The 26000-nt window shown below is 42.7% G+C and overlaps 1 long non-coding RNA gene across 1 annotated transcript in view; it reads left to right on the plus strand.

The window, feature by feature from the left end:
- Window positions 1-20184: 20184 nt before the first annotated feature.
- LOC120398758 overlaps window positions 20185-26000 on the plus strand; it is a 347241-nt gene continuing 341425 nt past the window's right edge. Inside the window, exon 1 of the long non-coding RNA XR_005594682.1 lies at window positions 20185-20213. This is a non-coding gene — a long non-coding RNA (uncharacterized LOC120398758). The remainder of the gene's footprint in view (window positions 20214-26000) is intronic.

A 26000-nucleotide genomic window follows, 5' to 3' on the forward strand; every position in this document is an offset into this window, starting at 1 on the left:
GGAAAATCTGAAATCTAGTGTACATAAACAGGGATTTTTAGTAGTAAAAACAAGTGTAGGGTAGTACAATTAGCTTCTGTGTACAACACATAGACCTGCTGGTGCAAGGAGCTGAACTACTAGTTTCTAACTTGTTTAAAGTATTACCATACCAATGTAATTTTTTAAACAAATGGTGCTTATTTTTAAAACAAAAACTGGACTTAAAAGATACGTGATTGCCGTTTATTTGTAGAGTCTGATTTTATATCATTCAGGACTGCCTCTTCTTTGAGTCATTTCAGTGCCTTCTCTGGGAAGTAGCGTGGGATGTGGCTGTATTCACAGAACATTTTCTCTCTTTTCCAAAGCAAAGTATCCCAAGAGTAATTAATAAAAAGAACACTTTTTATACTTTCATGTTATACTTCTGCCATGGTCTCCAAGTGGCAGCAGCAGGGCACTGGAGCCTAAAATAACCTCTCCCTGCTCTTATTCAATATGGTGCACCTCAAAAGCTCAGAGGAGAAAAGCTAAATTGCTAATGTAGACATTTTAAGTAAGAGTTATGGTCTTTAAATGTAATTGGGGCTAGGGAGAGGAAAATCTTAGTGCATGAAGAGCAAATTATTTAATTGAGGTTTTGTTTTCTTTGTTTTCAGCATTAGTGTCAATTACCCAACTGAAAATTAAAATAAGTGTTTACATGTAGAAGTTCAACAACCAACTACTATAAAACATTTTGTTTTGATATGTAGATAAAGACTAACACGAACACCTTTTATATGAGATAATTTTCACTCATGGTTTCTAAAAAGCTCTGAAGTCATTACAAATATTTAATGACTGGCTATATAAATGTAAATACAGTAGAGTTTTGGGTTTTCCAGGATACAAACATATTGTATGCTTCGTGGAACCTTTCTTCTAAAGATCTTGAAGTACTTTAATAATATTACCTATGCTGCTTGTCATCCAGATGAGGAAGGTAATATGATTGTCCTTGTTTTATGGTGGGTGAACTGAGGAACATAAGTTGATTTACCCAAGACTGCTTACTAAGCATGGATTACTTGGAGTCTTTTTTTCTTGTAGACAATTATGTCTGTTAACCTGAGTTTTGCATGTCCTCTTACAAACATATCTCAGTACTAGTAATAAGGTTCACAGAATTTTTTTAACCATCACCAAAACTAAACAATCTGGGATGTAATGATTTATGTATCTCAATGAAAACTTCCTAATGCACCCTGACCCTCATTATAATTTCTAAATGTCTTTTTTCCTAGCAACACAGTAACTCCCTGCTTCTGCTCCCACATCCACCCCCCTTTCTGACATGGCTCCCTCAAACTTCAGCACCTTTAAGAGGTTAATACCTCTGTCACCTGACAAGTGTCAGTATTTTCTGACTCCAGTAGTTACTGCCTTTTTATTTGAATTTAATTTAAAAGGAAGATAATGTTACAGTAGCCACTGGTATCAGTGCCCACTGACTCCTGCTATGTGATAGGAACTTTTTGTAATCCTGACTGATGCCATGTTACTGGAGCCAGGAAATAAAGACTAGTCTCTCACCAGCATTTCTGCCTGTCCCAACTTTATTACAAGTAGGTGGGTGGAGAATTTTAAAGTCTTGAAGACTTGAGTATCCATCTTAGTGAGGAAAGGTACAGTGGCAAGGGCAAGAGGGAATAGCTCACTGTGGAGAGAGGGAAGACAAAGTGGATGGGGAACAGGCCTTGTAGGATAAGCAAAGGCATTGTTCTTGTTTTGGGAAGAGGGGCATTCACACATGTGGGAGAGAGTGTAATGGGCAAGTGTCTGACAGGAGAAAGGATCTCTCAGAAGATGGGAAGTAGACAACAGGGGAGCTGTGGGCAGTGGTATCTACAGCGTATAGGAAGCAGTTCTTCCACAGCACATCAGCCTCCTTTGAAATAGGAGTTGACAGTCACAAAGGTTTCCCCTGCAAGGAAGAGTTTAGTATTGTGTTATCTGGGCAGTTGGATCTTCCTGCCAACAATTTTGTGCCTAAGTGTGGAGTATTAAGTATTATTAGTGCAGTGAGAGGGAAGCAGGAACTCAGGCCAAGTCTACATTACAAACTTTTGCTGGCCTAGCAAGGTCGGTCAAGGATGTGATCTCAGACTGACATAGCTCTGCTGACAAAAATCCATAGTACAGATGCAGTTATACTAGAAAAACTGCACTTTGCTGGTATAGATTATTGTGCTTGGGGAGGTTGGAGGCTGGTGTGAACTGCATCCACAGTAGGAGCACTTTGCCAGTAGAGACTACTGGTATAGCATACCACTATAGCTATACTGGCAAAGTGCTCCTCATGTAGACCTGATCTTTCTTACCTTTTCATGGGAGGAGGAAGGGAAAGGTTGATCGGTTTTTTCTTTCCCTGCCCCATTTTCTTTGGGCTTCATTTGTTTTTTTTCTATGGCTCTTGTCCGTTTTTTTGCTTTTGGCTTAACATTCAGGTCTCTTTCATTTCCCCCTGCTTCTCCCTGCTTGTCCTATCCTTTTCAAGAGGGGTCTTTTGCCAGTGTTATCACGTCAGAATTATTTTCCTCTCTATAGCTGCTCAGGTCAAACTGTTTTTCTCTCCTCACAGCTCCAACCCGTCATGGAATCTTCTGATTCCAGTATTGAACCTCGTTTTCTGCAAAAGGGGCATTGTACAGAACATATCAATAGAGCACGATGAACCACTGAATATGGATCTATTATATACACATACTAGGTATTGCATAGAAGCTATTACCTTGGTCTCAGACCCCATCTTTCAAATTAGGATATTTCTATACGTTGTCTGTCTTGACAGATCACCAAATCATGCTGGGTACAAGCTGTGACTGTATCCATTAAGGCTAAATTAAAATAGCTGGTGACCTACATAAATAATGTAAAAGACTGTTGATCAAACTGACTATTTTGAATGGCAGGGGAGGAGTTTACCATGAAAAGGTGAGATCAGACTAGATCTAGCTGTGTGATCTTATCACAGATTATGAATATTTATATTTTAATCTTCAATCACAACAGATCTTGCAATTTTATATATGAATTCTTGGCATATCTGAGGAAACAGAAGTCAGTGACTTCTTATTTTAACAACATACATGAAGCTTTGCAGTTAAACATGATTAACAGTTCCATCAATCTCAAGGCAGTGGAACAAATATTAAAATATCTTGTCAAGACTCCAGAACTACAGTCATTTAAAGTGCAGTCCTCAAGTTAATGAGGGAGTAACTGGGCATACGGAAATCCCTCCTCCCTCCTCATATTAAACACCAGCACAAGACAGCCTCGTAGCACTCTTCTGTACTAGATGAACCTGGCTAATACTCTTGTAGATGCTTCATGACTCCACTGGGGCATGGTCTGCTGACTTGAGCAGGTGGCCAGACTACAGCACAATCTAGAAAGGGACACATACCGTTTCTTTTGGAGTAACAGTATGGTTCATCCCACAAACATCAAACTCTCCACAGGACTGCACTGAGCCACCCTGTTCTACACAACTATGATGAATCAAGGATGCTCAGAGTGGCTTGGACCTGCTTTTTTCTTCCTCCACACACCAACACAGCTACTAGCAGCAAGTGTTATGGTTACCATTTTGACTGACCCGGGCTATTGAATTAGGGATCTGAAGAGATCTACTACCAGTCAGGCTTTCTTTAATAGACTCATATCCTCTGTAGATTGGGCACAGACAGGGACACATAACACACACTAATCAGTGGGTTACACAGGTACAAGATTCATTACTGCCATAGCATGAATGACATATGGAAGAAGCAATTTTCAGGAGAATCTAAACAATTTTTTCAGATCTGGTTCTTTCAACATAAAGAAAGGAAATGGGATTAAGACAAATTTACATGCTTTTGGATTTAGAAAATATAGCTTATGGGGATGGTATAGCTCAGAATCCTTCACATGTAGCTTACTGGTTCAAATTTACCTCAGATCATCAGAAAGAAAGGCAAAGCAACTTCAAAGGTAACATGAGGTATTCTCTATGTAGGTGTAAGAGCATATGTTCTCTACACGTAGGGTTGCCAACTTTCTAAATGCACAAAACTGAACACCCTTGGCCTGACCCTTATCTGAGACCCCACCCATGCCCCACCCCTTATCTGAGGCCTCACCCCCCACTCACTCCAGCCCCACTTCCTCTGTCACTTGCTCGCCTCCACCCTCACTCACTCACTTTCACTGGGCTGGGGCAGGGCGTTGGGGTGCGGGAGAGGGGTGACAACTCCATCTGGAGGGTTGCAGGCTCTGAGGTGGGGCCAGAAATGATGGATTCAGGGTGCAGGAGGGGGCTCTGGGCTGGGGCTGAGGGGTTTGAAGTGTGGGAGGGGGTATGGGCTCTGGGAGGGAGTTTGGCTGAGGAAGGGAGGCTCAAGGCTGGGATAGGGCGCTGGGGTGCAGGAAGGCGTGTGGGGTGGAGGCTCTGGGAGGGAGTTAGGGTGCGGAGGGGGTTATGACCTGGGATGGGGTTTAGGGTGCAGGCTCCAGCCAGGTGACGCTTAACCTCAGGTGGCTCCTGGTTGGCGGCACAGTGGGGCTAAGGCAGGCTCCCTATATGCCTTGACTTTGCACTGCTCCTGGAAGCAGCGAGCATGTCTGGCCCTTAGGCAGAGGCGAGGCCAGGTGACTCTATGCAGTGCGTGCTGCCCACACCCACAGACGCTGCCCCTGCAGCTCCCACTGGCTGCAGTTCCTGGCCAATGGGAGTCGCTGAGCTGGCACTGGGGGGGCGGGTCATCAAGTGAAGCTTCCCTGATCGCTCCTGTGCCAAGGGGCCGGACATGACGGCTGCTTCCAGGGAGCTGTGCAGAGCCAGGACAGGCAGGGAGCCTGCCTTAGCCCCACTGTGCCACCAACTGGATTGTTAATTGCCCAGTCAGCAGTGCTGACTGGAGCAGCCAGGGTCACTTGTTGACTGGGTGTTCCGGTCGAAAACCGGACACTTGACAACTCTATCTACATGTAGAGGGAACTTTTGCAAGATACAGAGCATAATCCCCAGATAGGGACATATTTTTCTGTAATTATTCAGATATTCTGGAAACCCATTTCTTTTTATAATAAGTAAACACCAGTATTATATTGTAATGAAAGACAGTACATAGTTTAAATATTGCTGAAATGTACTGATGTCAAATGTAGCTTTGGCAGTGGGGAATTGGGTGTTGCACTGAATAAATCAGCAGACTGGGAAGTAGGCCTCCTCAGTATTATTCCTGGCTTTGCTGTTCCCTGGAGCCAAGACTAAAAATAGAGAGTTTTGGTTTCCCAGTTTTTTTTATATGTTACATTTGAGATGCTTATGCCTCATTATACCTGTATGTAAAAATGGGCATACTGATACTTACCTATTTTGCAAGATTATTATAGGATTTTTTATAGTTAGTTAATGTTTACAGAGTGAATTGAGATTCTTGGCTGAAAGGTACCAGTTAGGTGAAAAATACAAAAGAGTACAGAGAATTAGTAAAGGCTTGTTTGTTCCTACATTTCTAGTAAACTAGGTCAGGAAACAAAATAGGAAGTAGGTAATTAGTGTAGTGTTAGGATCTTCAATGATTTCTTGTCTTCTGGAATCAGCTTTGGAAGGAGTGTGAGAATCTCCCTTCCATTGGCACATGTACATACTCAGCATATGTTACAGAGAAGTAACTACTTGTGCACAGTGTGAAAAAAGGTTTAACAAATTACAAAAAGGAATGATAATTGTCTTAGCAAACTGTGTCCTTTGTTTCTCCCCTCCCCCAGGGAAAGCAAAATATGCACAGACTACATGTGAACTTGCTTCAGTGAATTAGATGCAACTGAATGTACACAAATTCTAATTCAATTTATGAAACTGATGCATGTAATATAATTTTAAAATGACATATTACAAGAAAAAGTATAATATATTAAATAAAAATAACTATAATGTTACTATACAAGGACATCTGTGATGGGGTCTGCACCTCATATTGGCCCTGTGAGAGATGAGTTGGATCAGGTGGACCCAATCAGCTAATTAGGCTGCAAATGGGGAAGCTATAGGCTGGAGGCAGCTAATTAGAGAAAGCTCACCTGTGATGAGAGACAAGCAGGGCTTCTATAAAAGACTCATAGACATTAAGCTTAGAAGGGACCATTGTGATTCTCCAGTCTGGTCTTCTGCAAATTGCAGGCAACAGAACTTCACCCACCCATGCCTGTAATAGACCCCTAAGTTCTAACTGAGTTACTGAAGTCCTCAAATCATGATGGAAAGACTTTAAGTTACAGATACTCCACCATTTACACTAGTTTGAACCTGCAAGTGACCTGTGCCCCAGGCTACAGAGGAAAGTGAAAAATCTCCACGGAAAATGGAAACAGAAGGGGCAGCAGGGACAAGGGAGGAGTGTTTGAGGGGCTGCAGGGACAAATTACCTAAAGTTACTCCCAGGAAGGAGGAAGTGAAGAGATTGGAAAACCCAGAGGAGTGGGGAAGGCCAGGAGCTATGGAAGCAGCTCATGGAAAGGCAGCAAGGGGCAGAGAATGGACCTGAGCTAGAACTTGCAGTATAGGATGGGCCTGTGGCACTGCAGGAGTGACACTGAAAGGCAACAAAGCAGAAGACTGCCTGAGACAGCAGGAGAGCAGGAACCTTAATATACTCCCCCTGGAAGGAGAAACCACAATAGTGACCTGGCCGGAGTGCTGAGTCACTAAGAGGATACCTGTGGTTCCTGAAAGCAAGAAAGGGATTGCAGAGGAGAAACTGATGGGCTGTAACCATTGGAAGGGGCATAAGCCCGACCGAGTTAATCCCCAGAACTACTAGCAGGCAGCACCATCCAGCAGTGAGTAGAGGATCCTATCACACACTCTCCTTTTTATTTTTTTGGAATTTCATTATTAAATTGCTATATATTTGGAAAAATGATATCATAGTAAACAAATAACTAATACTGTTGGGATGAGGCTGTGGGGGAAATCTCTGGGTGGGGGAAGAATCTGTGTAACTGGTTCTATCCATGTCCTTTTCTAGTGTAGGGGGTGTAGACAGAGGAAAAGGGACATAAAGTGCCCTTGAGCTATAGCAATTCTCAGCTGCTAAAACAGACCCATGAGTGCAGTTGCAGCTAATGCAGTTTAGGGCAGTTCTGAGGCTATTCTGAGTTGTTGTTTGGGATTGGACTGGCATCTGGTGGCCTGAGGGTCAAGTATTCATAATGGCTGCTGACAGCTGTTTTTGTGGTTTGTCCGTGGTAGCACTGGCTTGAGGATCTGGTTCATAGTTCTTAATCAAAAAAACATATTTTAAATTTAAAAATAACTGATTTATAAACAAAGGAAGTATTATCTGTAGATAGTAAATTGAAATGATTATTTCTAGTCAACTTGTCCTTCAAGATTTTAGAATTAGTAGATCTCATCCTCTCACACTTGGTTTTATTCATAGACTGGAAAAGAAAAATGAGCTTTCCTGTTTTTTCAAGTCCAAACTGTTTTCTCAACTTTTGGTGAACTTGTCATTGAAATAAACTAGTTGAATAAACTGAAATTAACAAAATGGTCTCTCCCACCTGCAGGAAAAGCTACTGCTGTCAAAAGCACTTCAACAAACTGGAGTTCCATGTGCTTAGCCAATGACTCCACTAGTTCAGTGGCTTAACATACTTTAAAAGTGTGCCAGCAAACATACACTACTTTAAATTATTTTAAAAGATTATAAGAAGTTTGCCTTAACATAGAATTGTCATAATTTCATATTTAATTTAAATACCCTTCTTTTTTAAATAAACCTATTTAATTTAAATTAAAAATCTGGTGTGGGTTTTTTTGATCAATTATTTTTATCTACGCTATCTTACATTACCAGAAAATAATCCAGGACCATAGTAGTGAGTGGATGGCTGTAAAGTCCTCTTCTGACTCTGAAGCCACTCTTGTAGAGCCTTCTGAATTGCTGAGATTCTGATTGTTCTGCTATCTCCAGCCCTGCCTCATTATCTTTCTGAGCAGTGCCCCTGCATCCTGTTGCATTGGTATAACTTTTTTTTTTACTCAAAGTTAACTCTAAATATTTCATTACAACAAATGAATCTTAACCTAATGTGTGAAATTCAGGGCAGGATTTCAGTAGATCTTCAGTACAGATGGAATACAAATTCATTTTAGATGTACAAAAATAGGAAATATTTCCTATTTAAAATTTGATCTTTGTGTGAAGGCATTTTGTGTAAAGTAAATAAATAAAGTAACTAGTCAGGTTCAAAATAAGCTCATGTGATGTTTTATACCAGAGGTCTCAAGCTCAAATGACCACGAGGGCCACATGAGGACTATTACATTGGCCCGAGGGCCGCATTACTGACACCTCCCTCTCTCAGCCTCGCCTCCACTCCACCACTTCCATGAGGCCCCGCCTCTGCCCCCCCTCTTCTCACCCCTTCTCTGCCCCCATTCCAACCCCTCCTGAAATCCCCACCCCAACTCCGCCCCCTCCCTGCCCCCAGGGGGTGCAGGAGGGGTGTGGGGTGTGGCAGGGGCTCAGGGCAGGGAGTTGGGGTGTGGGGTGCAGGAGGGATGAAGGGTGTGTCGGGGATTGGGGTGCAGGAGGGATGTGGAGGGGGCTCAGGGCAGTGGGTTGGGGTGTAGGAGGAGTGCGGGGTGCAGCAGGGGCTCAGGGCATGGGGTTGGGGTGCGGCAGGGGGCTCAGGGCAGTGGGTTGGGGTGCAGGAGGGGTGTGGCAGGGGGTCGGGTGCAGGGTGTGGTAAGGGGCTCAGGGCAAGGGGTTTGACTGCAGGAAGGGCTCAGGGGTGGGCTCTGGCCCAGCGTGCACGAGGGGCAGGGCAGGCTCCCTGCCTGTCTGCCCTGCCCCCCACACCGCTCCGGGAAGTGGCTGGAATGTGGGGAAGGAGACGCGCAAGGGGTGAGCTGGAGCCCGTTCGCACCGGTTGGCATGAACCCGTTGTTAAATTTAGAAGCGGTTTTAGAACCGCTTGTTAACTAGCTTCCCTGCGAGGGAAGCTTTGATGGGCTCTGCCAGGAAGCCTGTAATTCCTCCTCCCGGCCGCCGGGGGGCGCTGCGCTGTGCTGCGAGAGCCATGTGAGCTGCCTCCTGGCCCTGTTGCTGCTCCTGCTCTTTGGACCTCTGGCCCTGGGGCTCCTGCTGCTGCTGCCTGGTGAGTCCCTGGCTGCGTCCTGCTGCTCCCAGCCCCCCCGCCCCCCGTGTGAGTATCTGCGCCCCTCCCCCGCCTTCCCTGCCACAGCCAGCCCCTGCCCCCAGCCAGCCCCCCCCAGCCACCCCTGCCCCAGCCAGCCCCTGCCCCACCCCTGCCCCCAGCCAGCCCCTGCCCCCAGCCCGCCCCTGCCCCCACCCGCCCCCTGCCACAGCCTGCCCCAGCCAGCCCCTGCCCCCAGCCCGCCCCTGCCCCCAGCCCGCCCCTGCCACCCCTGCCCCAGCCAGCCCCTGCCTGCAGCTACCCGCAGCCCCACCCCTTGCCCCCAGCCAGCCCCTGCCAGCCCCTGCCAGCCCCAGCCACCCACCTGCCCGCCCCTGCCCCAGCCACCCACCTGCCCGCCCCTGCCCCAGCCAGTCCCAGCCAGCCCCTGCCCCAGCCAGTCCCAGCCAGCCCCTGCCCCACCCCAGCCCCATCCCCTGCCCCCAGCCAGCCCCACCCCTGCCCACAGCCAGCCCCCCTGCCCACAGCCAGCCCCTGCCCACAGCCAGCCACCCCTGCCCACAGCCAGCCCCCCTGCCCACAGCCGCCCTCTGCCCACAGCCGCCCGCAGCCAGCCCCTGCCCACAGCCGCCCTCTGCCCGCAGCCAGCCTCTGCCTGCAGCCCCTGCCACAGCCACCCCCTGCCCGCAGCCACCCCCTGTCCACAGCCGCCCGCAGCCACCCCCTGCCCACAGCCACCCGCAGCCCGCCCGTCTGCATCACCTGCCCACAGCCAGCCCGTGTCACTCCCTGCCTCCAGCTAGCCCTGCCCCACGCCCCTATCTGCAGCCAGCCCCACATCCACTGGTGCCCTGCAGTTCCCAGGGCAGTAACCCTGCACACCTGCTTCAATGAGGGGGGGCAGGGAGCAGCTGGGACCCACACATGTGCACACCCTAGAGTGACCAAACAGCAAGTGTGAAAAATCGGGACGGGGGTGAGGGGTAATAGGAGCCTATATAAGAAAAAGACCCAAAAATTGAGAATGTCCCTGATCACCACCCACACATGTGAAACGGAGCTCATTTCTAGTTCAGCCCCATCTTTTTAAAAAAGAACTTTAGGTAGGGTTAAAATACATCTGTATTTTCCTGGACTTGTCAGGCTTTTCGGTTCTTAATCACCTCCTGGGAAAATATGGACGTATGGTAACCCTATTGGTACAAAAAATACATGCTGTCGCACATCCCTTAAATCAGAACTTTTTATAGGGAACCCGTTGTTAAATCAGAACTTTTTATAGGGAACCCGTTGTTAAATCAGAACTTTTTATAGGGAACCCGTTGTTAAGATTTTGGCAGCTCATCACTGGCAGGGGGTGTGTTGCTGTTGCTTCAGGCACCACCCCCAGCATCTCCCATTGGCCGGGAACGGGGAACCGCAGGCAATGGGACCTGCTGGGGAGTGGGGACAGTGCCTGAAGCAACATCAACACATACCTCTGTGCTTCTCCTCCCCTACGTTCTTTCCGCTTCCTGAAGCAGCGCGGGGGCAGGGCAGGGCAAGCAGGCAGGGAGCCTGCCCTGCCCCTGGTGTGCGCCGGGCCAGAGCTGCTCTAGGTAAATGCTGGGGGAGGGCAGGTGGGGGCTGCGAGGAGCTCACGGGCCGCAGAAAATAACCTTGTGGGCCACATGCGGCCTGCGGGCTGCATGTTTGAGACCCCTGTTCTATACAGTATGTGTTAAACTGAAATAATATCTTCCATCTGATAACCTACATCAGATATTACAAATGGTGCAAAAACATTGCTTATGATGATTCAGCAAAGTATAAATATGAATAACTTCAAGAAACATCTCATAAAAGATACATTTCTGAATTATTCAAATCAGTTTACCATAGCAAGAAACATATTTCTGTTAACTAAGAAGTAAAGACTGTATTTAGTACAATATAGAAGTATTTTCAAGAAGTATCTTTTAAATAAGATTTAAATTCAGCTTTATCTTTAGGCAAAACTTTCTTCAGAAAGAAAATGATTATCTTATAAGACACCTTATAGCCTGAACATTCTAACCTTGATTTTAAGCAAGTGAGACTTGCTCTATAGAGGGTTCCTATAGAACTTGTATGTAATTGCTGTAAGTTTCATAGTTTATTAATAGGAAATCAAAACTAAAACCGCCTCTGCACACAGCTAGAAGAACTGTGCTCACGCAGTAAATAAAAAGGTATCTCCAAGAGATTAGAATGATTCTGCTAGAGAAGCTTTTAAGTTGATAAAATAGCTACTTTATCATCAGAAATGATCCCTGACATATACTTAAATATTATTATTATTCTGGGATTGATCTTCTGTCCTCCCTCAGGGAAAGAGATCACATTTAACTGAGCAACATCAGTTTCTGTGCAGATACATAGTGAGTTATGAGAAAACACTGCTGCACATACAGCTGCTCCCAGACTCCCCATTCTGTCAGGGTTTTGGTAGGAGAGAAAGGGGTGAAGTGTCATAGAGGAGAAAGCTCTGGCTCTATTTTTCCCTATTCTGGGTGTCTGGGGGCTTTTCCACCCCTATTTACTCTGTTCCACATGAGAGCCTTTAAACGAGGGGAAGTGAAGACCCAGAATTATTTAAATAACATTGATGCTACAAAAGGGGAAAGTGTGATCTGCTCATCAGTTAGAGTACTGTTAATTAATCAGTTTCACCTTATTATCTATGATACTCCATGAGAACTGAACTAGAAAAATCTGTTGTGTTTTCATGGTGGTTTTCGGTCTTTTAGAGCTGCCAAATGAGAACACCTATAGGTGATATTTGATTAAGCTGTGATCCAAAGACCATTGACACCACTGGAAAAACTCCCAGTGACTTAAATGGGCTTTGGACTAGGCCTTAGTATTCTTTCTAGTCAGATGTTATGCTTCTGACATAATTTTTATCAAGTTCTACCTTGATGACTGCTGTATTCAATGAATCATGTCTATACAAGTAAATTCTGATTTACAAGTTTTTGTTGTTTTTGCCAGTAAGAGCTGAGGTAACTCAGTTCACAGTTACTGTAAAGAGTAAGATTGGATTAACTGGTATTGGAAGGGGTGTCGTGTGTTATGAAGGTATGAAACACGGTGGTACTAACATGGGACAAATCTTTATTTCCTGGCCCTGTCTCACAGTATGGGTCAATGTTACAGAATGTTATACCCCCTTGTCACTTGGCAAGGGCCAATATCCACTGACTGCAACCGCTAATTACCATCCCCCTTCTAAAAATAATTCCATGCCAATAAACAACAACAAAATCACAAACTAACACAGCTGATTAATACAACATGCAAATAGAAACTTTGAGGATGGAGGTAATAGTTTTTGACATCTATCAATAACTACTATTTCTGAACCTCAACAGCTCTCTGATCAATATGTTCACTTTCTGTTCTCAGAATAGTAACATAAAAACATATGTGTAAAATATCTTTAAAACATTTTCATTAAAATATACAAAAAACACAGCAAACAAGACGGAATCCAGTGCACATACCAAATTAGAAAAGACAGTGTCAGGACACTAATGTTCGGTTTTCAGCTTTTGATTATGGTTGTACATTGTGCATTTTCACAGCTACAGACTGAAATTCCTGGAGGTTGCATATCTCATAGCAATATTTGCCTCAGTTTATCATGTGAGTTTAAGCTTTATTCAGCTGAGTTATTGCATGGAAACAATCATTTGTAACAAAACAAATGAGTAACAAAATTGACAAAAAAGGTGGGTGAGGTGATATCTTTTATTGGACCAACTTCTGTTGATAAAAGAGACCAACTTGTACACTGTTTTAGTTTTCTTTACAATTCTTGTTCTGAACATAAGGATGAATTTCTTAGCTCCCGTTACTGCCATGTACAAATATTAATATACTGAATTCTGATCCAGAGAGATTTCTGCTGATAAAAATGTGAGGTAATAAGTTCAATGACTAGCAAAATATTTTTGCTGAACCATGATTTTATGTAGGCATTAGCAGTGACACAATAGTTAAAGCTGATCTTAAAGCTGGACGTTAATCTGTTTGGTATATATTAAACACAGTGTATCCTCTCCAAAATTACAGTACTTAGCTTTTCAGTAGAAAATGAATTTTTTGAAAATTTACAAGTAAAACTTGTTATGTAGACATACAAATTAATTAAAAGTGTGTCCTTTAAGAAATTTAGCAACCACTGCCAATTTATTTTTCCTTCCAAAATGCCAGTAACCTCCCATATAGTTAAAACACAGAGGACAGGAGGAAGGGGGAACTCCAGCTGTTTTGTGCTGCTCTGGCAAAGCAAAGCAACTCAAAATGCAGTTAACTGGCCTATAAACTTTGGCTGCTTTATGATATTCACAAGTGAGGTAAAGTTGTAGTGAATCTGACCATAAAAGTTAAAACAAATGTAGATAGGTAGATTTAAGATTGATGCTTCATATTTTCAAATCATATGAAATATCAATGCACATTGCACAGCACCATCAGCTGGCATTGCACCACACCGTCTCTTTCCCAGCGTTCTGGAGGAGGGTGTTGGAACAGTTGGCTCTGGATTAGGGCTTTCGGTTTCTATTTCTCACTGGGGCCAGGAGAAGGTAGGAGGAGTTGGGGTACACATCGATTTTTAAGTATCTGTTGAAGGTGGAAGGAAAAACCTTATGGAGTGCGTGATTGACAGAATTGTAAGTGATAAGAAGGTAGCAACGAATAAAAGACTTTTTATTGTAATTTATTTCAATGCTTTCAAAGTGCGGGGTTGATGGGATGTGTCCTGATGCAACCTTAACAGTCACCAAACAAAGTTTTTGTATGTTTGATATTTATAATCAAAGTAAAAATATAAATCTGAATATTCAGAAGAATTACAATATAAACATTGTTAATACTGGTCTCAGGGCTCTGAGTTACATATATTACAAGTGAGTTATCATTTGGAATAATGTCAAAAATGGAATTGGAGTATTCACCAAAGAAGGAAGGATTTAGGCACTCAACAAAAATATTTAGAGCCTGATTCTCCACTGCCTTGGAGCTTTTGTCAAAATTTTACATGGGTATAAATTATATAATTGACAATGGGTGGGGAAATGATGAAAATAAATCCTTTATTGTCAGTTGGGTGGTTTAGGAGACTTGTAATAGGATGACGGTCTCTACTCCAGATTACTGAGCTAAATCTAGGTTACAAGTAGCCAAAAGTCATTACCATCTGATGGTGGGTGAATGACCTAGGAACTGAATTGGAGGCATCCGGCAGAATGCATCGCTGAACTTCCTGAAATGCAAGGGAGTGAATTTGGTAATGTGCCCCTTTATGGGTTGCAGCTAGCTAAACCTTGTGTGTCAGCCCCAATCTGCAGGCATAATGGAGGGGAGGGAGGCATGGCCTCACCTCCTACTGATCCCATTTGTGGCACTTTGCAAATGGGGATGGAGCAGTGTCTGCATTCCATTGAGCACAAGAAATGCAATTCTACCTTGCCCTTACCTGGGCTGCATAAAGGGAGCAAGGCTCCTAGTGCTCCTCACCCCTTCCACGACCAGGAAAAATAAGGCCTTTTCTGATGATGTGGTGGTAAACTTCAAGCAGCAGATGTCCAGAATGGATATGGGTACTTATTGCATCAAGATATAACAAAACTAATGAAACAAATAGCACATTACCTTCAGTTATGGAAACCACAGACTTTCTCTCAGATCCTTAACCTCATAAAATTTGAATTTCAGCCATCTTTTCTTAAGAAGTACCTGTGTTCTCACTGGCCAGCCATTATTGAACTCAGATTTTCCTAAACTATACTCCCGGTAGCTGATCTTTTGAATCTGGAGAGAGAACCAGCTGCTGTCCTAAGGTAGTCATTTTGCCTCACTCTGACCTTCAGCTGGTAAATATTTACCTCTTTTTAATATTACAATTATTTCTCCTGGCTTTGTCTCTCATCACTGAGGAATTCACAGTCAAAATATATGCAGGAAGAATCATTGCTGAATGTGTAGGAAATTAAAAAAAATACCTAAATAGCAACCAGAGGAAATATTAAGGGTATTACTACTGTTTAATGTTGTCATCTTTTGCACAGTTAGCTTAACTTTATAAGAAAACGAGTATCCACATATTCTCTAACACACATTAGTAAAAATATTTATTATCTGTGCTACTTCTGTTTTATATTGGAATCTAATACAATACAATCGCTGACTGACAGACCTAATTAACATCTTGGTTTCTGCTGCTCTAGAAATCTTGAAATTTGGTGTACTCATTTATAATGGCTACAGAAAACAAGACCAAATTTGAAAGTTGACCTTTCAGGCAGTGGTTATTGAAAGATCATCAGTTTATTTAGTAAGGTTTCAACCCCTTACCTATTAAGGATAAGAATGTTCAAAAATTGTATTAATCTGTTCTAGGATCCATTTTTGTTGAGCACAAAGCATCACACTTGGAGAAAAGGAGGTCACTGGAGTTCTAGTTATTGGATTTTTGTCAAGAACATTTCCATAAAAATATTTATCAGGCAGGTAAACCCTTAAATTTGACTGTTACTTGCTATTGTCCCCAACTCCTCCTACCTTCTCCTGGCCCCAGTGAGCAATAGAAACTGAAAGCCCTGATCATGGAAACATTTATTCATTTGCTTATCTTTACTCCTTTGACGTCAGTAGAACTACTCATGTGCATAAAGCTACTTGCATGTGTATTTGCAGGGTTGGATTCTAAAAGTGTATGTTTTTGGTCATGGGTAACTGCATATTGTACTAGGACTTATTCAGTTATGACTGATATCAATCTTTAGTCTTGCTCTACTGAAGTAAGTCGGAACCTTTCAATTACTTCAGTGGGAGTTAGACTAAGCCCTTGGTACAAAGAAAATGACTAAATCCCATATGCTATCCGTGTAGCGCTTCCACAGTTTCTAAAGGGGTAGAAGCAATATGTTCTTGTGATTATTAATATAACTTGTCTTAGTTTTACTGCATTTTAAGGTACACTGAAATTAATTCCATTTTTAGCAAAGTAGGATTATTACTTGTATTCCGGTCGTGCCAAGAGGCCCCAGTCAGAATTGGGGCCCCTTTGTACTGGCTGCTGTATAAACACGTATTAAGACAGTCCTAAATTACAACTATACATGTAATTAAAAATAAATACATTCATATGAAGCTGAACATCTGTATTTTTATGACTAAGGGACAGGTGATTATGATAAAAGCATCCTGTATTGATCACAGGCACCTTTTCTGACAAAAATAATAAAACTAAATAATGTCACAACATTTAAAGGCAGTCACTGATGTAATCTGAGTATACCAGAGGTGCTGACACCAATAATCATGTAAGCCCAAAGGGTGGACTGCTATCAACTACTATACTATAATACAGGTTATAAACCAGACAACTAGTTCATCCTGTATATATCTCTCTATATATCTCTACATCTTTGCTAGAGCTGGATTTACCAGACTTGGTACATTGCAATTGTAATAAAAATGCCAGGTTGAGAAACTTCTATATTTACAATGGCCTTGATCTTCCTTGAGATGCATGTAATACTGCATCACATCTATTTTCACAAAGAAAAACAGGTCCCTTTTTATTGTTTGGTTTTACTATCACAGATACGTGTTATTAATTCTTGCAAATTTGACTTTTTTTCATATGAAAACAAGGGTCTTAGCAGCAATTCAATATTCATATAGGCCCAGAATCTAAAAAGCAGCATCATGTCTGAGTTGCCAGATCTGTTTTTTTTTTGTTTTTGTTTTAAAAAACTTTTAATTGTGTTACTTTAAATATTAGGCTACAAACCACAACAGATTCAGTTCCAGGGTTCAGACAGTCAAACATGGGAAAAACATCCTCCCATGAATATTAAACTATATATAGATTTATGCTCTTAAACATCTTAATAAAGAAGAACCATTCTTAATTTTGTGACTGAGGTGGTAATTTTGACATTCTTGCTAAAGATAGGGCAAAACTGTGTGTTAAGAAAATAAAACATTGAGAACACAGCTTAACTGTGATTTGTTTTTTCCACATTATTTCTAATTGATAAATTCCCCAATTTTAAAATATCTGTCATTTTGGCGTTGGAAGTAATTCAGTTTATTATTTATTGTTACTAACAATAGATCTGTTGCTGGGAAGATGCATTGGGTAGAGGGAGAGGAATCCGCGTTTGCAGTCTGCAGAGTGACTGCAGAATAGCTCCATTGAGACTCCTCCAGCTTAATGCCTGGAGTAGGCTCTGGAGTGTGTAATGTGGCCCTTATGGGCTGCTGCTGCAGAGTTGTGTAATCCCTGTATGCCCATCCAGTTCTTCCCAGTTCCACTGAATGGGGAGGCTCCCTGGAGGTAGGGGATGGATTTAGACAAACTGAATAGTTCTAGCTACCTATCTAAGGATTCAGTCCACTCAATACAGTGATATCTGAGAGACTAACCAGCTAACTTTTATTAAATATGAGTGCTTTAAAATTGAAAACCTTATTCAGGTCTTCTCCCTGTCTTAAGTAAATACTTCAAAGACTGACAAACCAGAAATGTACTCAGATTCTCAGCTGTGTTCATTATGTGCTGGACACAGATGAGGGAATTGAGGCATCTGCAAAGGATGTGTTTGTGGCTCATCAGAACTGGAGGGTGGGGTCTACTGGCCTGGTCCCAGGAACGAAGGTGGCTGTGGCTGCAGTCATAAAGAGTTCTTACACTAGCTGGGGATCACTGAAGTGAATAGCACTCAGGACCTTTTGCCTGGCACTGTTCTCTACATGTCCTCTACACTGGGGAATGCCAGAGAATAAGGATTGTGTAGATCTCTACACTAGTTGGGGATTCTTTTATGCTGGGGGAATCCCCAACTCACTGGTTAAGCCAGATTTATGGCTTGTTTGTGCTACTCTCAAAGGGGTGACATTGGGGCTAGGATTCTGGCCCAGTACTTTGTGGATATGTTAGGGGTGATCTCTTAAAATAACATCTTATCATAGTAATGTTAGTTCCTTGTACAAGTTTCATGTGGCAATCTCTTATGCTACTGGGCTTCTAGACTTGGATAAACTTATAAAAAATCTCCCCATGCTCATTATTAAAATCTTTAAGGATACCCTAAGTCATTTTGATGTGTTTTGTATTGTCCTAATGATTATAGAGAGACAAGGTAGGCAAGATAATATTTTATTGGGCCAACTTCTGTTGCTGAGAGAGAGAAGCTTTTGAGCTTACACAGAGCTCTTCTTCAGCTTGTCTCTCTCACCAACTGAAGTTGCTCCAATACAAGATATTACCTCATCCACTTAGTTTTTCTAATATCCTGGGACCAACATAGCTACAACACTGCATACAATTAATGATCACAATTATGTCTGAAGTGAACTGAAACAAATTCACAATTGGGAGAAAACAACTGTCCTTCTCTGCCTATTTTTTTTAAATAAAACAATCTTGTTTTTAACTCCCAATAGCTCTTTCAGTCATCACAATGAATGCTTTCCCTACACCAGATCAGCAACTGAAATTCACGTATACATACATAAATTGTAATTCCCAGACAAATTCAAATAAAGAGTCTGATGCAACAATATATGTATAGGAATACATCGATGAATCAAACCCCCTACTGGAGTTTGTCTGGGAATGATTACAATTTCCCAGACAATTTCTACAGTATCTACTAGATGGTCCCTAGTATACTGGATGAAATAGTTAAAATAATTGAAATAGAATTGAATTTATGGCACTGAGCTTGCAACTAGACTGCCAGAATGAAGAAAATAGAAAACAAAAAGGAAAACAAAAAAGAATAGGCGATAAAGGGGGTTCAGCATGGTCTAAGGTGACAAGGGGACTCTGGCAGACATATTCATGGAGAAGGTTGGATTAACTGAGTTCCAGACCTTTCCCCTGGCCTAATCAAGTGGACCTTGGAATAAAGAGCATACACAATTTAGCTAATCTCATTTGACTTCAGAGAATATATGGAAAAAGTCATTTGCTCAAGAATTGATTGCAAATCCTTTTCCTCTATATTTTGGAGGCCGTGAACGACCTCTAGGTGGGTTAAAAGAATGCTGAGCTATAAAGCTTGTGTTTTTCTATGCTCTTGGAATAACACTGTTGTTTTTTTTTATGTGAAAGTTTCCAGTACTCGCATTTCCAAAATAAACAGACCATGAATTTGCTGAGTATGTGTCTCCAGACAAGAACATATTCAAGCCAAAACAGCTCTTTCATTTTCAGACTCATCTGTCTTGATCATTACATCTGCAGGAGTAGATTGAACCTAATGATTTAACTCATGCTTCCAAACAAAAAAAATATTGTTAATTGCAGAAGCATCTTCTGTAAAAGGAAGAAGCTGCTGGTAGGAAGCAGGGACTGGAAAGCAGTGCACTGCTTTGTCAGCAAAAGCAAAGGACATCTAGAGAGCTAAAATAATGTGAGTTGGCAGTTAAAGGAGAACAACCATTGCCCATCTCCTACTATAAGAGAACTATGGGGAGAAAAAGATTCAATTGCCTATTATTCTAGGAAAAACAATGGGACCTTAATATTTGAGTGTAAATAGGCCTGGGAACAGAAACAACCTGTAAGAATAGCCTCTGTGTAGGGAGCCTGATCAGGAGACAGGGTTTCCCTGATTAGGGGGCCTATAATGGCAGGGTAGCAGTCAGCCAGAGGCACAGGAGCCAGCAAGGAGAGTTGAAAATGGGAATTTGAGTAGGAGTTTGCAAGGGAAGCTTGGGGGAGGGACTGTGTGGTGTTCTGGTTCTATTTTGGTGTGTGTTTATTTATTTTCTCTGACTGGAGCTTAGGCAGGAAGGCTCTGACAGATGCAGAGGCAGCAGTGGAAGTCACCCAAGGAATGGAAGAGACAATTAAGATGATTGGATGTGGAAGCTGCGGCATGTAAATTTTCCTGGAGTGGGTACCCAAAAAGGGCCTTGTTTGTATGAAGTGCTGCCTGATGGAGCTGATGGAAGAGAAGATCCAAGGTTTGGAGATGCAAGTGGTAAGTATGGTTGAGTTTCAATGGGGATTTGAGCTGATGATGGAGGGAAGGCAAGAGGAGGCTGAAGAGAGAACTCAAGACTCGCAGAGGCAAGGACTGGAGAACGGTGAGGATAGACTGCTGGGTGAGAAAAGCGGCCAGTGGAGGCATGTGACTACGAGAACCAGGCAGAGGAAAAGACCAGGTAATGAAGGAGAAACAGAGCTCAGGAACAGGTTTGCTGAGCTGGAAAATGAAAGTCACAACGGGCAATGAAAGAAGGTGGTAGGGCAAGGAAGAAGAGAAGAGCAACTAGTCCTAAAAGAAGAGGGCAAGGGTCAATGGAGTAGCCAGAGTTTGGAGCCCCAAGAGGATAGAGGAGGACTCACAGAAGATTGCAAGACTGAACAAAAGACAAGAGGACTTGCAGCCAAAAGGAACAGGAGGCAGGCTGGAGAATTGCACCAATACAAGGAAGAGGCAGGTCCGTGTGACTAGGGACTCTCTGCTAAGAAGAATGGACAGGCCTCTCACCAGAGCTGATATGGAGAACAGAAGGATGTGCTGTCTGCTGGGAGCCAAGAAATGGGATTTGGACCTAAGGCTGAACAGGATCCTAATGGGAGCAGGAAATAATCCACTGATTGTCCTTCATGTAGGAACAAATGATACTGCTAGATTCTTGCTGGGACACCTCATGGGAGACTGTGCTAGGCTGGGGAAGACATTTAAAGAAATGGAGGCTCAGGTGATCTTCAGTGGGATTCTACCTGTCCTTAGAGGAGGAGAATGAAGGTGAGACAAGATTATGATGATCAACAGACGATTCAGGCATTAGTGCTATAAGGAGGGTTTGGGGAAGTTCAAAGACTGGGAGGCATTCATGGACAGAGGACTGTTCTCAGGGATAGACTCCACCTAAGTAGGGAGGGACATAGTCTTCTGGGATGGAGGTTGGTTTAGCTGGAGCAGCTCCCGTTTGGTGCGAGGGTGTGTGTGCAGGAGTCAGGGAGGGCAGGTGGCTAGGAGTGTGTGAGGGGGTGTAGGAGACATGGCTGGGTGCGTGTGAGGGGATGCAGGAGTCATGGTTGCGAGTGTGATCTGGGAAATTACAGTCCTGTTAGTTTAACCTCAATTGTATGCAAGGTTTTAGAATAAATTCTGAAGGAGAAAATAGTTAGACATGGCGGGAAATGGTAACTGGGATAAAATATAACATGGTTTTACAAAAGGGAGATCGTGCTAGACCAAACTGATCTCTTTCTTTCAGAAGATAATTGATGTTTTAGACAAAGGAAATGAAGTAGATTTAAAATACCTGCATGTGAAATTATTAAACTGGAGAAGATGGGGGTTAATATGAAAATTGAAAAGTTAATAATGAACTGGTTAAAAGGGAGACAACAACAGGTAATACTGAAAGGTGAACTGTGAGGCTGGAGGGAGGTTACTAGTGCAGTTCCTCAGGGATCGGCCTTAGGACCAATCTTACTTAACGTTTCAAGGTCATTAATAAAAATAAGAAGTGGGATTGTGATAATAAAATTTGCAGATGGCACAAAGTTGGGAGGATTGCAGTATCATACAAGAAGATCTGGATGACCTTGAAAACTGGAGTAATAGAACTGGGATGAAATGTAATGGGAAAGTTCAAGGTCATGTACTTAGGGACTAACAACAAGAATTTTTGGTATAAGATGGGGACTTAACAGTTGGTAGTGACAGAGGAGGAGAAAGACCTGGGTTTGTTGGTTGATCACAGGATGACTATGAACTGCCAATGATGGTGCAGCTGTGAAAAAGGTTAATGTGATCCTTGCATGCATCAGTTGAGGTAGAGACAGGGAAGTGTTAGTACCATTATACAATGCATGGGTGAGATGTCATCTGGAACACTGTGCGCAATTCTGGTCTCCCATGTTTAAGAAAGATGGATTCAAACTGGAACAGGTGCAGTAAAGGGCTATTAAGATTATCAGAGGAATGGAAAACCTACCTTATGAGAGGAGAGTCAAAGAGATTGGCTTGTTTAGCCTAACCAAATGAAGACTGAGGGGAGATATGATTTGCTCTCTATAAATACATCAGAGGGATAAATACCAGGGAGGGAGAGGAATTATTTAAGCTTAGTACCAATGTGGACACATGAACAAATGGATATAAACCGGCCATCAACAAGTTTAGGCTTGAAATTAGACAAAGGTTTCTAACCATCAGGGGAGTGAAGCTCTGGAACCGCCTTCCAAGGGGAATTGAGGGGGAGGGGGGAAAAACCTAACTGGCTTCAAGACTGAACTAGGTAAGTTTATGGAGGGGATGGCATGATGAGACTGCCTACAATGGCATGTAGCTAATCTGTGATTGCTAGTAGCAAATATCCCCAATGACCTGTGATGGGACATTAGATGGGAAGGGCTCTGAGTTATTTCAGAGAATTCTTTCCTAGTGTCTGGCTCTTGGATCTTGCCAAATGCTCAGGGTCCAACTGACGACCATATTTGGGGTCAGGAAGGAATTTCCCCACAGGTCAGATGGGCTGAACCTGAGACCCTGTTGTGTGTGTGGTTTTTTTTCCCACTGCCTTCCTCTGCAGGATGGGGCTTTGGTCACTTGCAGGTTTGAACTAATGTAAATGGTGGAGTCTCTGTAACGTGAAGTCTTTAAATCATGATTTGAGGACTTCAGAACCTCAGCCAGAGGTTATCAGTCTATTACAGGAGGGATGGGTCATGTCATGTGCAGCAGGTCAGACTAGATGATCATGATGGTCCCTTCTGGTCTTAAAGTCTAGGAGTTTATGAGCTTTTCTGACCACTGCAGAACTGGCATGAAGGCTATATACAAGCCCTGATTCCAATCCCTTGTTATAGAGGGTGCTTTGGAGTTGAGCCAAGTGCAGGTAAATCTAATTTATCAGACAAAGGTACAATATAAACTAGTGGTTGGAAGTTAAGCCAGATAAATTCAAACTAGAAATAAGGTACACATTTTTAACAGTGAGGGTGATGAGCCATTGGATCAAACTTCCAAGGGAAGTGGTTGATCCTACATCTCTTGATGACTTCTGATCAAGACTGGATGTATTCCTGGAAGATATGTTTTGGACAAGCATAAGCTATTGGGCCCATACAGGAATAAATGGATAAAATTCTATGGCCTATGTTATACTAGAGGTCAGACTAGGTGATCTAATGGCCTTTCTGGCATTAAAATTTATGAATCTCTGGCTAGAGCGCACTGCACTGCAGTTGTTGTCTGCTTCCCAGATCCCATAAGGGCCCTGGGAAGCAGAATATGAGTTAGAACAGCCCCAAGGCTAAAAGACTTAAACAATAACTTCTTTGTACAGTAGGTGATGAAGGATTCTAAAACTAAATCAAAGGTGAGTTAGGTGAGTGCAGCCATCTGTCCCTATTATTTAGGAGCTCAGAGATGACAGTATTGCAACTTCCTCCAAACCAGACTAAACCATCTATGACTGTCGTTGGAGAACGGTTTTATTTGAAAGTGGAGGATAAAGTTCTATTCAGACCCCTCTTACAGCAACTATGAAATCAAGGTCCAAATATAGAGGAAAAGGGAAAGAAAGGGCCACATTGGATGAGAGTTAATCCAGTGAGAATATGAGGTGGAAAAGGAAGGCATGGAGATCCAGGACAGCAAGATGGAACGTACATTTGGAGTGGGTTGGCAAAGAGGTTTTATGTTTCAGTGAAATATGACAGCAGCAGGAAACCTTAAGTTTTGCAAATACATAAGTTTATAGAGTTAAAGGTCAGAAGGGACCATTAGAATGTCTAGTCTTATCTCCTGTATATCACAGGCCATTAAATTTCACCCAGTTACATCTGAACTGAGCCCAATAACTTGCATTTGACTAAAACATATCTACCAGAAAGTACTGATTTGAAACTATCAAGAGGTGGAGAACCTACCACATCCCTTGGTAATTTGTTCCAGGTCTAATCACCCTCATTGCTCCAAGTGTGTGCCTAATTTCTAATTTGAATTTGTTTGGCTTCAGCTTCCAGTCATTGGTTCTTGTTATGGTTTTCTCACCAAGATTACAGAGCACTTTAGTATTTTCTCCCTGTGAAGATACTTATACACTGTAATGAAATCACATCTTAATCTTCTTTTTGATAAGGTAAACAGATTGAGCTCTTTAAGTCTCTTGCTTCAAGGCACTTTCTCCAGTCTTGGAATCATTTTGGTGGCTTTTTTCTGCACACTCTCCAATTTTTCTGTATACTTTTTAAAACGTGAACAGTGGAGCTGTATGCAGCATTCCATTATTGGTCTCATCAATGCCATATATGGAAATAAAATCACAACCCTACTCCTAATTAGTATTAGAATAGTATCCCTGATAATATCATGGCAAACCTGGTGGCTGAACTTTGTGACTTTGTCCTCACCCACAACTGTTTCACATTTGGGGATAATATATACCTTCAAATCAGCGGCACTGCTATGGGTACCCGCATGGCCCCATAATATACCAACATTTTTATGGCTGACTTAGAACAACGCTTCCTTAGCTCTCGTCCCCTAACACCCCTACTCTACTTGTGGTACATTGATGCCATCTTCATCATCTGGACCCATGGAAAAGAAGCCTTCGAAGAATTCCACCATGATTTTAATAATTTCCATCCTACCGTCAACCTCATCCTAGACCAATCCACACAAGCGGTCCATTCCTAGACACTACTGTGATAAGTGATGGTCACATAAACACTACCCTATATTGGGAACCTACTGACCGCTATACTTACTTACATGCCTCCAGCTTCCATCCAGGACACACCACACGATCCATTGTCTATAGCCAAGCTCTAAGATACAACCGCATTTGCTCCAATCCCTCAGACAGAGACAAACACCTACAAGATCTCTACCAAGCATTTTTAAAACTACAATACCCACCTGCTAAAGTGAAAAAACAGATTGACAGAGCCAGAAGAGTACCCAGAAGTCACCTACTACAGGACAGGCCCAACAAAGAAAATAACAGAACGCCACTAGCCGTCACCTTCAGCTAGGGTGACTAGACAACAAATGTAAAAAATCGGGACAGGCGGTAATAGGAGCCTATATAAGAAAAAGACCCAAAAATCAGGACTATCCCTATAAAATCGGGATATCTGGTCACCCTACCTTCAGCCCCCAACTAAAACCTCTCCAGCGCATCATCAAAGATCTACAACCTATCCTGAAAGATGATCCCCCACTCTCACAGATCTTGGGAGACAGGCCAGTCCTTGCTTACAGACAGCCCCCAAACCTGAAGCAAATACTCACCAGTATCCGCACACCATACAACATAAACACTAATCCAGGAACCTATCCTTGCAACAAAGCCCGATGCCAACTCTGTCCACATATCTATTCAAGTGACACCATCATAAGACCTAATCACATCAGCTACACCATTAGGGACTTGTTCACCTGCACATCTATCAACATGATATATGCCATCATGTGCCAGGAATGCCCCTCTGCCATATATATTGGCCAAACCGGACAGTTTCTATGCAAAAGAGTAAGTGGACACAAATCTGACATCAGGAATCATAACATTCAAAAACCAGTGGGAGAACACTTCAACCTCTCTAACCACTCAGTGACAGATTTGAAGATGGTAATTTTACAACAAAAAAACTTCAAAAACAGACTTCAAAGAGAGACTGCTGAACTTGAATTAATATGCAAATTAGATACAATTAACTTAGATTTGAACAGAGACTGGGAATGGTTGGGCCATTACACTAATTGAATCTATTTCCCCACGTTAAGTATCCTCAC

This window comes from Mauremys reevesii, linkage group 2, assembly GCF_016161935.1.
Source record: "Mauremys reevesii isolate NIE-2019 linkage group 2, ASM1616193v1, whole genome shotgun sequence".
Classification (NCBI taxonomy): Eukaryota; Metazoa; Chordata; order Testudines; family Geoemydidae; genus Mauremys; species Mauremys reevesii.